Genomic DNA, 9492 nt, shown 5'->3' on the forward strand with positions numbered 1-9492 from the left:
GAATGCAACGGTGCCTGGAGGCGGAAATAATAGGATGAGCAGAGTTGGTAATCTAAGATGATTATGAACTTCTGAGGCTATAACGAGGATGGTGTTTTAAAGAAAAATGGGAAGATTAAGAAAAGTGGTAAACAATACCATCATGAGTCAATTTAGGAAATGTGGAGTTCACAGTATCTGTGAATGACATACACACACACACACACACACAAACAAACATATATATATATATATATATATATATATATATATATATATACATATACACACATGTTTATATGTATAGATAGATAGATGTATATGAAGTATGCAATAGTGACTTGTCCAAGTTCACAAAAGTAATTAGTATCAGAGTTAGGGAAATAACCAAGAAATTACAAGTCACAATGTTTTTTTCCATTTCATGTTCAAGCATAATTATATTTTCAAGTCATGCTCTTCTCAAATCTCTTTTGCAACAGAAAAATCAATCCCACAGTTCCAAGGAAAACAAATTCAATTCACTGAATTTATCCAGCTGAGATTTTCTGAAAAGCCAAAACAGTAGGGGCTCATCTTTGGTCTATTCCTTGGCATGTGCTTGATCGTAGTGGTCATAATATTGGCTCTGAATCTCACTTTCACATACCCAGGTACTTCATACTTTCTAACTTATCATTTGAAAATCTCTGTGTGGCCTCTACCGCAGTCCCCAAGATGTTGGTAACATCTTAACAGGAAACAAGGTCATATCCTATGCTGAGTATCTTGTCAAAGGCATTTCTTTATGATTTTTGTTGCTTTGGAGAATTTCCTCCTCACTGCAATAGTCCATGTTTATTTTGCAGCTATCTGTCTCCCTCTATGCTATGTACCCATCATGAACTTTAGGCTGTGTAGCCTGCTGGTGCCCCTTTTGTAGAAAATAAGCCTTTCATATTCCCTTTTTTGGTGGTAACATGGCTCTCTTTCTGTAAAAACCAAGAAATTACACACTTTTTTTGCGAATTTTCTGAGGTTCTAAAACTCGCTTGTTCTCACACTCATCAATTATGTCTTGCTATATTTTCTTTCTGGGCTGCTGGGTATTCTCAACCTCACAGGGAACCATTTCTCATGATCTTCCATTTTGAAAATTCCATGTTCTTAGGCAAGTATAAAGCCCTTTCTCCCAATAGACCTCACTTCTCTGTTGTTCATGTGTTCCATGGTACAATTTTTGCAGTATACTTGAGCTCCTCAACTACCCATTATTACAGGAAGAGCACAATTGCCTCAGCAAGATAAGTTGTGGTCACTCCCATCTTGAACCCCTTTATCTATAGACTAAAAAAAAATAAGAACTTAAAAGATGAAGGTTCATTTAACAGAATGACCACCTCTAAGTGATGGGACTGGACCCAGATCCTTGGAATGGTATTCTGGTTTTTCTGGGGAAAATATTGGGAGACAGAAATCTTGAGTTACTTAATTCTTTCTACACTTATTTGATTTTTTCTTTTTATTATATTAAGACACATTTAAGGAATAAAAAAATAATTTCTATAGCATGGTACAATTAAAAAGATGACTGTGTGTAAAACTGCAAATCTACTAAGCACAATTTATACTTTTCTAATAAGCAACAAAATTATTCTGTAAAATCATTTTTCTCTATCATTACTCCATTCCACCCTGAAGAATGTTACCACCAGATACAAATAAGTATATGCAAGTTTATGTATAAGCATGTTTGTGTATAAAATTATTCAAAAAATATTTCTATTTTATCAATTTTTTTCTGCAAATAGCATCTTTCTTCATATGTACTTTTTACTTAATGTGGGTATTTATAAGATTCGAAATAACTTAATCACTCATACTTATTCTTAAAATAATATTGCTATTACTATATCCTTTCCTAGATCCTACTTATTATGCTCTTCATCATTTCATACAAGTCTTTTCATTTTTTTCCAATATCATTGAGTTCATCATTTTTTAATAAACCAGAGTATTGCATCAAAATCTTATACACCAATTAATTCAGTTATTTCACAAATGATAAGCATCCATGTGATGAATCTTACTTTTTCTTTTAAAAAAATAACATAAATAATATAATATGAAATATGCTTTATTTTCCTTTATTACTTGTTCAAACAATATTTTAAAATATTATTTAAAGGTTTCAGTTTCACAGTCTATCCCTCCTTTCTCTCATCTCACTCCTCCCTGAAGAAGTGAGGAATCTAATATATTTTATACAAATGCAATCATAGTCTTACATTTTCTCAAGTCTATGAACTCCTGAATATTTTCATTATTATTCTTTCATTGTGAGAATTTTTGTCCTCTCTATCTTTGTGGATAGACATATTGGCATATCCTTTCTCTCCCTTCCTTTTGCTTTTCCACTGAATATAATTTTAGTAATGTTGAGTTTCAGTGTTGTTGATTTTGTTTTCTCACAAATGAAGCAGTCAGCCAAACAATGAGAATGGACACTTTACTTGCTAAAATGTTGCCTGTAATTGAAAGAATTTAAGCTAAAGATGAATGATCACTATTTCAGGGGCATTTTGGATTCAGAAATTGTTATTTCATGATTTAAGAAGTTGGAGTAGAGGACATCAAGGTCTCTTCTTTGAGGGGATTCATGAGAGAAAAAGAGGGCCAAGATTAAGTCTGTAACATGCCCTCTTAGCAGTTACTATTACCAGTCTGTCCTAGGCCCAACAGAGTACCTTTGATCACTGACCTTTGCAGTGTCAACGCTACCCAGCTTGCCTCCTCTGAGGCCTTCAAAGGTCTCTGGCCACGATTTCTTGAATAGTAGTTTAATAACCCATAGCACGCTCAAGAACAGCCACATGTAATCTAAGCCTTTATTATACCTACTCACATAATGCCCTGACTTAATTCCCTGACTTGTTAGCTTCCTAGTGAACACCTGGTCTGAAGACCCACGTGCTCACTACCAAACTCTTTACCTCTCTGGGCTATCCATCAGCTTGGCTTGCTACCCCAGGCTAGGGAGCCAGGTTAAAGAGAGCAACTTGCTGCCTATAATGGGCTTATAAAGAGCCTGTGAGGTCACACAGCCAACCAGCGAGAGAGCTGTCACCCATTATGAAGCTATCTCAATATGGCCAGGATTCCACCCATAGGGCAGTCCTATATCCACAGAGATTACTTCTGGGCCACTCAATCTCCTGTTGCGCTGTGGCCGCCCATTTAAAGGACCCTTACAATTCCCTTCTCTTATTTTGCGGGAGCCACACATCTCATCCAGCTAAACTTTTAGCACCAGCTATAGTTCACTTGATCCATGAGATGACAGAGTGTTATGCCCAAGGAGGTACAAAGCAGCAGATCAGTAAACAGAAGTATGACAATGAGAACCAGGCTCAACAGTGCCAAGTGTTCAACCCATTCATTAAAGTCATACTGAAGGAGATAATAAGCCAAAGAGGTTGGATACCAATGAGGTAGGATGTCAACACTGAGGTGGGAAGTCAACAAGGTAAAACATCATGATTCTAGTTAACAATTGAATATCAGTGAGATAGGGTGTCATGATTCTAGTTACATTTGTCACAATTCTATTGCACTTATCTCAATTCTAGATCAATTCTAGATTCTCACAATTCTCTATTGCACTTTTCACAACTCTAGATCAATTCTAGTTTCATGAATAAAGGTGCATATAAGCAAAGTCATGTCCAGTAACATTGTCTCAATAACAATGGAAGGTGGGTGTGCTGGTTTTTCACCTACTAATTTAAAACCATAGTCCTTCAATAGAAAGCATAGGGCAAAGCCTCTCCCCAGGCCACCATATGGCAAGTAGCCACAGGAGGAGCAAGCAGGCCCATTGTCCATTTACAGTCTTTATATTGCGTATCACCCAAAACAGTCCATTTCAGCTGCAACACTGGAACTGTGTCTGCTGTTTCTGGTGTCACGGTCAGGTGGGACATTGCTGTCATCAGCGTCTGGAGGGCTGCTGACATCTGGCTGGTCCCTCTGGGCTGTTGTCTGGTGCTTCTCGTGGATCCCCAGGTCACAAATGTCTCTGGTGGGGGATCAACTCTGCTGTTGGACCTGCATCTAGAATGAAAGGAATGTATCTGGGGCCCCAAACCCTGGCCCAACTTGGGCCTTTCCACATCACAGTGGAAACAAAGTTCTTGTCAAAAAGATAAACAAAAGTCAGACAAAAGTTGGTCAGTCACTTAGCTGCACTTTCTGTGTATGCCAGAAGTGCATTGCCAAGGTAAAATGCAAAGAATTTAAACATGTAAAACTGAAATAATTAAAAAATGTAAAGCCAAAATAACTTAAAAATATAAAATTGAAATAACTTAGTAATGTAAAATCAAAATACTTTAAAGATTTAAAATCAAAATAACTTAAAAATACAAAATCAAAAGAGTTGAAAAATGTTAAATCAAAATTTAAAAATTGCAAGCAATCACATATATGTATTGCCACATCTTGTGCATATCCCAAAATTCCCTTCTCTTGTTTAAAAGAGAAGATCTCAGGGATATAGTCTGTCCAGTAATGACTTGGCTAGAAGGATCATAAGAAATGCCAGTGGAATAGACAAAATCAAATTCAAGGCAAAAATACTTAAAAGCAAAATATTTGTAACCCAATCCATAACCTGTCTTAAATGCATGTGAAATTCCTACAATGGAAAAATGGTTGATCACATGTCTAGCTGCTTCTCGGGATTGGAGTGAAGCCATAATGTCCAAACATTAAATTTCAAACCATAAGGATTTTGTCTTGTAAGGAGTATAGGAGAGTGAAAAGAAAGATAATCTATGTAGCCTTTTGCCATGCTTCCTAGCTTCTTCTTTAATTATCACAATTTGCAAATATAAGACTTTAGCAGCCTGATTATAAAAGATATGATTTGAAAGTCCACTCTGAAAATGGACATGTAGGGTATAATATTTATCTGAGCGCTTTCTGCCACTCATACAGTTAATGAGAAAAGAACACTCGGCTATATCCCTGAATTCTTTTGCCTAAAATAAAAGTTTGAATTTCCGATACCAAATTGTACTTCAAGGAGTGTGAATCAATAAATCTGCTATTACTTTTCCTCCTGGGTCAAAGATCACACACTGTCTATTTATTCTAGTGATTAAACCATCAATATTCCAAACCATTCTAAACATAAACACTGTTTTATAAGTACTCGTAGGGGGTTGGGAAATCAAGCCCACCTGTGGAAGTGAAAAATCCACAAGGTAAGAAAAGAAGAGTGCCAACTCTCCAAAGACTATCCTAGAGATTTTATAATTGCAAGGTCTTATCCTTTTAAGGTTTCTTAGAAATTAACCGAACTGTATTTAAAAATTTTTTTCTGAATATTATAGTCAATACATCACCATTCCTTTTTGCCTTGGGCCATAAAGCCTACTTCTGTCTTTTGAAATGAAGACACACGAGTTTTGAATGGATTAATGGGCAGTGCTGATGATATTATCAACCTTCCTTTTCCTCCTCCTCCTTCTCCCTTGGCCCACAAAGGTGGGGCTGAAGGAAGAGGGTCAGGAATTGGAAAATTCCCCAAAGGCCAATTTAAAATCTAAACTGAGCTTTGCACATAAGAACTAACCTCTTCTCAATGGAAGAGTAATCAATAAATTCCTTAAGACAATAATACACGAGGTAATCTGAGCTTCAGCCACTGGCTATGTTAACTACCCAGTTAAAAACAAAAATCATATGAAGGAAGATACTTTTGCTCCCAGAAAAAGAATCAATTCATAAAGCATGAAACAGTTGGACCATCAATTTTTTAACTTTAATGATAAATTCACAGAGAAATGAAAAGTATCCCATAGGATACATAGTATAAAACTATACCACATGTAAAAATCCACTATACAATTAATTGTCAAGTGGGCATCTCCCATTTCCTTGAATACCTCCATGGAAAGAAAACCTCTTAGTTTCCTGAAAGAGCCTATTTCACTCTGGGTTTGTTCGTTCTTCTGGTTCTATTGAGCAAAAATAAGCCAGTTTTAAAATTCTATTGGATGGTCTCACATTACCCTCTAAGTCCTTACAAAACAAATCACATTTTCTTCCATGTAATATTACTTTAAAAAATGTGAAGACAATCACATTTAGCTCATATTTTCTTTTCTTTAGGCCAAATAACTTCCTTTAGCTAGTTTTCACAGGTCCTTCACTATCCTGGCTATTTTCCCTTGCATCCTTTCTGGATTGTAAATAGGCTTTCTAAATTGTGGTACCCAGAAGTAAACACAAAATTTCTGATGAGGACTATGGAGTAATCACCTTCTCAGTAGAAGCTATGTCTCCTTTAATATAATATGTTATATTCAGGTTATTTTGTCTGCCCTATTACTGTTGACTCATAGTGAATTTACCGTCTACTAGAAACTCATATCATTTTAATTGAATTATACCCTTGTATGAGGAATCTGGAGACTTGTGTGTTTTCCTTTTTCTTATATGATGAAGCTACACATACATAGTAGTGGATGGAGTCAACCCACCAGTTTTTGGTGAGCCTTTGTTGCTGAGGCTCACTTTAGGGGGCTTAGGATTATAAATGTGAAATGGCACTTCTCTGGGATACTGTTACATCAGCTTTTTAAAGGTCTAGAAGAGAGTTAGTAAAGGTCTGATGCATATTTTAGAACTCCTCAAAATTCTGATATTCTTGATTGTAACATCCTATTACAACTAGCCTTCTGTTTTAACTTTCTTTCCTAAGGTTTTCTAGCATAAAAAAACTCACTATAGCATGTGACCCATACTAAAAATATTGTCGATAGAAGACAGATGAGAGAAATGGCATTATTAAGTCTAGGAAGGCGTTTTTGGAGAGAATGGAGTCAGTTCTCTATCTAAGACTTAATGGTAAAGTTAACCTCAAACAATGAAAGGGACATTTTATATGTTCCTTATATGAACTAGAAATGTCAAGAATAATCTGAGTAAAAGAGGCAGAATTTCTAGAAGGCTCATCCCTCTGAGGATTCTATAAGCATTTATCTTCAGATTTGAAAAAAGACCCCAGAAATTGTTTAATCCAATCTATCGCTAAATAAGAATTTTTTCCTACATGACCCATGAAAAATGTGATGTGACTGTGAAAATCACATACTGAACTCTTCCATGTTTAGGCGGGCAGCATGCATTTATTAAAAATGTACTATGTGCAAGACAGTGTGCTAAGTGCTGAGGATACAAAAAAAAAAAAAAAAAAAAAAGTTAAGGTAGGAAGGAAGAAAGGTACCAGTACATAACCATAGTGACAGAGCTTGTAGACTCAGAGGCACAAATGGGGGGAGATCAAAGAACAACACACCAGAGCTCTTTCAATATGAGGAATTTCCGGAAAGCACTCACCAAAGGGAAAAGGAGAGTGCCATGTGAGTGTAATATTTGGAGAAAGCCTTGGACATTGAGTTATGATTATGAAAGTTAGAAGTTAGAAGCACACCAGGGAGGATTATGGAAGGTCATTTTACAGATGAGAAGCCATCATCTAGCTGTTATATGAAAACCTTCCATGAGCAGGAACCCAACTTCTCCTGATGGATCCCATTCCTCATTTGTAAAGCTTTATGTATTAAGAAGTTTATTTATGGGTTTGTTTATTTTCTGAGATCAAATCTAAATTTGTCTTTTTGCCATGTCCTGTAAAGGGCTAGAACTGAGCAATGCACTTGGATAATGAAGCACGTGAGACTAATTACCAATTGGACAGTTCCCTATTAACTTGTTTGAAGGTTGACCCTCCCCAGCTGTTCTGTGCTGACTTGATTGGTGGGACAAAGAGGGGGAAATGACGTGTGTGGGAGGAAGAAGAGGAGGAAGAGGAAGTGAGACGCAGAAGCTGACTCAGTCTCTCCTGGAGTTTGAGGGAGGAAGGTGTATGTGAGGTAGCTAGGCCTAACCCCCGACCTTGATTGTAAAAGATCAAGAATAAAGACGTTTAGTGATCCTGATCCAGCTGATTTCTGGGAAGACAGAGTTCCAGCAATGTCCTTTGTAAGCTAAGGAAAAATTAGCCCTTCAAATAACTAAAGATGGATAACACTCCAGGAGAAGTTGGAGAAGAGAATATATCTATTGTAGGCAGATAATTTGAACAGATAATTTGAAGTCCAAAGAGAGAATACCTAGAGAAATGAAGAAAATTAGTATCTATTGCTCAATTAGAGTTGGTGGTATGAATGGTAGTGGCAAGACTAGACCTGGTTGGAGTTGATATAAGTAGAAGAAAAGAAACACCCAGAAGGGTTGCCATGTCCAAACTTAGATTACTCTCTTCTAAGATACTTGAGTCTTTTTAACATATGTAGAATCTACTGTAGGGTGACTAGCCTAATTCACATTCAGAACAAGTTGGGTTCTTAGAAGACAAAAATTAACTTTTCTCTCAAGTTTCTAGGTGGATGCTCCAAGGCATTTAGGGATATTTCTCTCACACTTATCAATAAATACCTATAAACTTCCACCAGTGTTATTTCTCTATTAATTTTGAGTTTATATCAGTTAGATAGATTTCCCTGGTTTCTAGAAAGGGGTGTTTCCTGAGGTTGAATACTACAACCAGTTTCTATAAAATAACATCTTCCTCAAAAAAAACCCAACAATTATCACCCAGGGAAAAGTGGAATCAAATTTAGAAAATGTATATTAAAAAGGGATAGCACAGTTTGAATAAATCATTTAAGGTCTTTATGCTCTTCATGTAACTAATAAAATTTCTCTAGACATGCTGTGTTTCTATTTTATTTGTAGTGTCTGAGGTCAATCTAAACATACCTAATCTTTTTTATAACAGTCCTTCAAATACTTGAATGCATTCCCTCATCATAACAAACATTTAATCTTATCTATTGCTTGAATCCCTTCTACCCTTTTTTTGACTCCTTTCTCTATCTCTCTTATCCTATCCCAGTCATTCCCACATCCTTATAGGCAGACAGATGAACTCACTAACTCACAGTTGATCACAGTCCTTAGTTCACAATGCAATTGCATTATATACCACAGGAAAAAATTGGTCTCAGACACATTCTAGATAGGAGAATTCAAGAAATAATGGTTATTTTTCATAAGACAATTATTGCGGCTGAAAACTTGTTAAAATAGAGGACTGGGGATAGAAGGTATAAAAGAAGGAAAATGGGAGAGCAGGATATAATAGAATCAGAAGAAATAAATCAGAATATCAGACCATCTGGTCTTATCAAAGGGAGAAAGAAAGTGGGATAAGATGACTAAGAGATGACAAAATCAATAAAATTACATTAGGATAATAGAGAGAAGACAATAGGATGTGATATGTGAGTTACAGAAAACTGCTCTTTTTGTATTTAAGAATATCTGAATGTGCAATATGAACTCTTCATATTACAGTGCATACATCATATAATGATGTTTCCAGAAGAGACAACCAGATATCTTGGCACATGGATGGACTATACTCCAAATACTATAGAGTTTCTGCCTATTTCCTTATCA

Source organism: Sminthopsis crassicaudata, chromosome 1 (assembly GCF_048593235.1).
Source record: "Sminthopsis crassicaudata isolate SCR6 chromosome 1, ASM4859323v1, whole genome shotgun sequence".
Classification (NCBI taxonomy): domain Eukaryota; kingdom Metazoa; phylum Chordata; class Mammalia; order Dasyuromorphia; family Dasyuridae; genus Sminthopsis; species Sminthopsis crassicaudata.